We start from the raw sequence: 6,570 nt of genomic DNA, 5'->3' as shown, positions 1-6,570 counted from the left end.
GTGTGTGTGTGTGTGTGTGTGTGTGTGTGTGTGTGTGTGTGTGTGTGTGTGTGTGTGTATTCATATCTTTGTAGGGACCAAAAATTGGAAATCCTCACGAGTCTGAAGGTATTTTTCAGACTCAGGATGTGGTTTTAGTGTCAGGGTTACAACTGGGTTATGGTTGGGTTTAGGCTCAGGGTTAGGCATTCACTTTTGATGGTTAGGGTAAAGGGCGAGGGGAAGCATTATTTCAATTAGATGTCCCCACAAGAAATGAATACCCGACGTGTGTGTGAGTGAGACAGATGGAGAGGGACTGTCTGCGGCCCAATTATCCTCCACGTCCTCACAGCTGATGAAAGAAGGCCGCCGTTCTCCTTCACGTTGTGTTTGTGTGAAGGAATCAAGCTGCCACTGAAGAATCGGACCTTCTCAGTCTTTTACGCCATTGTGGAGGAATTTTGGCCGCTCTTCTTTCCAGCATTGCTTCAGTTCATTGAGATTTGAACGGTGGATCTAAGCACAGCTCTCTGAAGGTGTCAGCAGGCTGACCAGTCTGGACTTTTTCTTTTTCAGCCATTCTGTTGGAGATTTACTGCCTGGCTCAACTCAGCGACTGCAAAGTGCTTACATCGTCATCCCTCGTCCACCGGTCGGTATGAGGTGTTTGTGCTGAGTTTGGATCTCTGCAGCTGAGGACAAACCTCTCCACATTGGTATCATCCATTTGAAGGACGCTGTTACAGATGTGGTTTATTGAGCCTTTGTAAACCTCAGTTAAGGAAATGGCCTCGTAGCCCTCCCTCAGCAGACGCTTCTCTAAGATCACTGCTGATTGCAGACCTGCAAACTGCCCAAACCTCTGCTTTTATAGGGAAGCTTGAGCTTTCAGATGATCGGTTAATCAGTGCATTTGATAGTCGACACCTGGCTGCTCCTTTCCCTCTTCCACATATTGTTTGTGCATTTGAAGCGCCTTGAGGTGACTTTTGTTGTGATTTGGCGCTATATAAATAAAATTGAATTGAACATTTCGTCTTCGTTTCAGGTACATGAATAATGACTATGAATATAAGTGACGTAGAGAAGATGCAATAGAGCAACATGGCGTGGACGTCTGACAACGACGGTCTCTGATCTTAATTAGAGCTCTTATGATGCCATGTGACCAATAAAAGCCGTCCGAAGCCTGTCATGTTTCATGTTCTAAATATGCGTCGATTCAAACTGTGAAACACTGGCTTCACTCTAGAACAGCAGCTGGACGGGACTAAAGCAGGACTTTGCTCCAGGTTGGGGGTTAACTCTAACACACACAGAGTTACGTCAATGAAAGGTCGCGCTCCGACAACTTCCCCGGCACCGCACTTCTCCGTCTTTGTATGAAAATTCCTCTCGTCAAATCTGCCGTGCGATGTTATTGGCAGGCGGCATCTGTGGCTGCCCTCTCCGTTGGGAGATTAGAAATAGGAATGACATCTACTGCTGTGCAGCGTCCAGCAGAGGAAACTTTGCCGTCACAGAAGCTCACGAACACCAGCGTGACTCCCTCCTGCGAGACCCTCGGCTCATGTTCTCGGCAAATTGGGCAGCAGCATGAAGTGCTGAGCAGAGTCGGTGAAGTGCTAAGAAATGCTGCACACACTCACAAATACAGTTTAGGTAAATGTATTATGTACTGTACTGCAAGCTGACAGTAAGATTCTACTTATCCCAATCATATCAGAGCCTGACTCCGCCCACTGCATGGTCTTGAAAAAGACCAAAACATTTATTTGGGTCATTTCGAGCTGGATGGCTCCTCCTCTCCAACATCTTCCCCCTCTGATGTCTTGGAGCACTGCAGTAGTTGGCAGATGCATCAGTTTGAGGAGTCCGCTTGTCCTGTTATTGATGGACCAGCATGCAGTCTGTAACAGTGGGGCCAATACATAAGGTATACCGGGTTGAACCTTCTTTTTCCTTCACAGCCGTTTTAATTCTTCATGTCTCAGATTCCTCGACATGACAGTGTCACACAGCTGCTGCACGTCTATGACCTCCCACTCCACTACATCATAAAAAATTAAAAAAAGACTACGGTATTTGATTAAGATTAAGTGACTGTGGATGTTTGAGTGAACGTCACGGTCAAGAAACCAGTTTGATGATCTGAGTTTGTAACGTGGTGATTTATTCTGCAGCCACTCAGGCTGTGGAGTTTGAACGATGCTCGGCTGGTACTGAGGAGAGAAAAGTCCACCAAGGAAATAACCCCCACACCATCACACCAGCAGCCTGAACTGGTGACACAGGCACGATGGATCCATGCTTTCATGATGTTTAGCCACATTCTGACCAGGTTTGTCTTTCCGGTCTTCTGCTGCCCAGTTTTGGTGAGTCTGTGTGAGCCGTCGTCTCATTTTCCTGTTCGTAGCTGACAGGAGTGACACTCATTGTGGTCTTCTGCTGCTGTAGCCCAGCTCGAAGCGCTCTGTCCATTCTCCTCTGACCTCTGGTATCAACAAGTCATTTTCTCGCGGAGAACTCCTGCTCATAGGACATTTTCGAATTGGACCGTTTTCTGTAAACTCAGATGGTTGGTGGAAGAATCCCAGCAGATTAGCAGTTTCTGCACCGTGCCATGTTCAAAGTCACTAAAATCACATTTCTTTCCCATTCTGGTGCTCAGTCTGAACTTCAGCAGGTCTTCCTGGGCGTGGTTATATGCTCTACATCTTTAACCATAACTATTGTTGCAGTTCATTACTGCCTTTTGTAAACTGTATTTATTCTTTTTAACTGTATTGCTTATTGCACTGTAGAGGCTGGTGAGAAACAGTATTTCGTTTCAGGCTGGGCAACTCCATACAAAATGACAAACTTGTTGAGTCTACATGTGACTGGCTGATTAAATATTTACTGAAACAATAAAATATCCTTGAAATTCAAAAAGTAAGCCTTAAGTTTATTATTTAACTCTGTGCTTAAAGATGGTACTCTGAGCAGCTCTTTGTGGTTTCATTGGGATATTGTCTGAGTTAATGAGTGAAATGTACTTTATATTAATGTTAAATGTATTCTGAATTTGTTATAACAGATTAAGGTCATTTTTAGAGTGAGAAGTGTGCACATGTACGTGAACCAATACAAGAGTTGGGATCCCTTCAGTGTGTTTTAGTGTCTGCAGACCTCCTGATTTGGGGTTTTGCATATATAAACTAAACATCAGGCTTAAAATGAATGATTTAAAAATAACGAAGTTAATCCAACTGTTGCGTTTCTTATCCAGCCAACAAACAATAAGACGTCTGATCCACTTCAGGCCAGCAGCCGACGCTCGGATGCAGGCCAGCCAACAATAGGCAGAGGAAGGGTTAATGCTGAGGTAATTATCTCATTGTGGTGTTAGTTTAATATTCCTGAAGGAATATCAGACAGTGGAGAATAAAACAGCTGGTAGAACAGGATCAGTATGCCTGACTCTGTGAAATAAAAAGACAACCATTGTTTTTCCAACTCAGCAGTCAAGCATCCATGCAGAGCAGCTTTGCTCATTTTTAGATGCGGAATAAGAAAAAAAAGCTAAAATAATAACTGATGTAGACGATGCACAGATATAATTACATTTTTAAGTTTTATGTAAAAAGCACCACGCACCGCCAAGGTGCTCGTTACTGTAAGGTAAATATCCTTAATGATACAAAGAGAACCCCAACAGTCAGATGATCCCTGTGGAGCAAGCACTTGGCGACAGTGGGAAGAAAAAAAACCCTTTTAACAGGAAGAAACCTCACAATCCAACTGACAAACGAAAGAGCATCCATACAGACTGATCGGTGCTAAATATTTCCCAAACCAAAAACCAAAACCGGAAAATTAGCCAAAATGCATTTTTTGAAGTTTTGTCCAGTTACAGAAAAGAAAACAGACTTCAGGTTGTGACTCTGTGATGTCTGTTTGAAGCCTGATGGTGTTGGTTTGGATCAAACTCGTCCACGGCTGCTAAAAGCACAGCCACAGGCATCATTAAACAACTGTTTTAATTTCACAGGGACTTAATAACTTTCTCTTGTTGCCATATACAGCACTTTAACTCTCTCTCAGCATCTGTTGCATTCAGCCTGTCTTGGCATTATGGAGATGAGCTGGTAAAGTGTGTCTTTGCTCTGGGAAGTAGGTTAAACCAGCTCCTTCCAGCCTCCACCCAGCTCTCTAATGCACAGAGATGGCAGTTGGAGGGAGACAGAAGGAGGAGGAGGACGAAGAAAGTGGGGTGAGGGAGGGTGAAAGGGAGGTGACATAAGAGGAAGAGGGGAGAAAGGAAGCAGAAGGTTAATGAGGCCTGAGAGGGGGAGCGAGGGGAGGAGAAATCAATTTGTGCAGCAGAAGGCGAACATGGAGAGAGGACGGGGGGGGGGGGGACGCAGCACTGCCAAGCTGCTGTAGCAGAGTTTAGAAACTTAAACTTCCTGCTCACAGTTTCATCTTCTGGAAGTAGCTGGAAAGTAAAAGTTTGGGCACCAAACCTGATCAGGCAGTAGTAGTGGATTATCGATTAGTTTGGTCCGGTGGTGCAACAGAGGAGAAACTGCAAATGGCACAAAATGGAGCAGCACGAATGCTTCTTTGTTGTGCGCATAGAACAGATGTTGTTAACTGTAAACTTCATGCTTCACTTGGATTTATCTGAAATATATCCGCTCAGATTCTTTCTGTATTTTGTTTAGAAAATGCGTTTCAGTATATTTATAATTGAGCCATTTGTTAACTTTGTAATATACTGTATTATTTAATTGGTTCAGTCTGTTACTGTCTTAGAGCAGGGGTCTCAAACTCGTGGCCCACGTCACGCCTAGAAAAGAATCATCTTTATTATCCCACGGATAAGAAATCTCGGTTACAGAGCTCTTACAGCACGGGAAAATAAAATATAAAAGGAAGACACAAGGTGGTCCTATAAACATAAGCAACCAAAGTTTGTATATACAGGTAACAATGTACAGAATATGTATAGAAAAATTGAGAAAATTGTACAGAGATTTGTATGAAATGTACCGTAAACAAACAAGCTGGTGAGTAAGACGACCAAAGCATGTTAAGCTGCGTCACAGAGTCTGACAGCTGCTGTAATGACCTCCTTCCTACTGCTGAACGAGCTGCTCGGTGTTCAGTCTCATGCAGGGGTGGGAGGTGATGTCCGTGATGGATGTTAGCTTAGACAACATCCTCCCCAGCCTGCTCGATGGACCTCAGCGGACAGTCCAGGACAGAGCTGGCCCTCCTGACCAGTTTGAGTTCCCCCCGTCCCTCTCTGCCACTCCACCATGACAGTAGACCACAGCATAGAAAATCGCAGATGTAAATGTTATCAGCGTTTACCCGACACTGATAACATGATAACACACGCCAACGACAGGAGGCATCGTTGTGCATGTTTGACTGCTGCAGGTAACAAGGATCAGAAACTAAACGAGCACAGCACCCTGACCTCACCTGGAGCAGAGCAGCTCTATAGAAGAACCAGTCAACTACCCATAAACTACACAGTACGGACACCTCAGCGTTTTAATTAATGAAGGAAGACAAAATGAACAAAGACTATGTTAGTTGGACGTGTTTCACTGTTAACAGTCGACTTAAGAAGCGAACGAGATGCTTTGGGATGATTTTAGTTAAACTCGCCACGCCCCGCCCTTCACAGAGGGGGCGCTGTCTCGTTTTAAAATTTACATTGTGAGATTATAATATTATCTTATGCCACGTTATGCCCCCGATTAATGATTGTGAAATTATTATGTAGGTTTAGTTTGCATTATTCTCCTGAATTAGAGAAGGTGAAACTATTACTGATCGGTATTACATCAGACTGCTGATTTATTGTGAATGAATGATATTGTTTATGATGCATTATACTGCTGAGTTATAAGAAATGCTGTTTTCAGAGTCAGGACTTTGCTTTTTCTGATAGCGGAGGAGTCAGAGCACATTCCACGGGAGCTTCACTCCTGCTGTTGTTAAAGGCAGACAAAATAGGGAGCCAAGGCCACAAGTCAGGCTCGCTAGGAGTTAGTGAATGATTAGGCTTTTATGACTAGGTGGGGGTCTATAAGAGTTTGAGTAATGCTCCACCATTTGGAGATCGATGCAGTCGGTGGGCAGTGTTCATCTCCCCACGCGTGTGTTCATTAAAACCATTGTTTGACCGAAGCTCTTCTGGACCAGTGTTGTGTTTGTGCTCACCCTCAATATCTGAACCCATAACAACATCCATCCAGAAATCAGCACTAAAGATCGTTTAACACATGAATAAAGTTATCTAACACAAGCTGAACACTTCTTTAACTGAATCTAAAACTTTAACACTTTTTATTATTAAAATGTAAAAGAAATTTAGGATTTTTTGAGCCACAGATTCAAACTGATGTGAAACATGAGATTATTCAAGAGCAAAAGGTTTGTTGGTCAAAAACACCTTTAAATGTATGTTAGTGTCCTTTAAGTCAACATTTCTGTCATGTCAGGCTGAGATAACACCACACAGACGAGCACCTCAGCAGTAAACACACACACACACACACACACACACACACACACACACACACACAC

At 43.6% G+C, this 6,570-nt stretch overlaps 1 protein-coding gene across 1 annotated transcript in view; it reads right to left on the bottom strand.

Annotated features, from left to right (window-relative positions):
• Positions 1-6,570, bottom strand: part of timm50 (translocase of inner mitochondrial membrane 50 homolog (S. cerevisiae)) — a 28,764-nt gene that overhangs the window by 1,371 nt on the left and 20,823 nt on the right. The gene's annotated exons all lie outside the window — the stretch shown is intronic.

The sequence above is a fragment of the Pundamilia nyererei genome, unplaced genomic scaffold (genome assembly GCF_000239375.1).
Source record: "Pundamilia nyererei isolate P.nyererei 1_Seehausen unplaced genomic scaffold, PunNye1.0 scaffold00076, whole genome shotgun sequence".
NCBI classification, from domain to species: Eukaryota; Metazoa; Chordata; class Actinopteri; order Cichliformes; family Cichlidae; genus Pundamilia; species Pundamilia nyererei.
The sequence above is the reverse complement of the archived record's forward strand: the minus strand, read 5'-3'. Positions and strand labels throughout refer to the sequence as shown.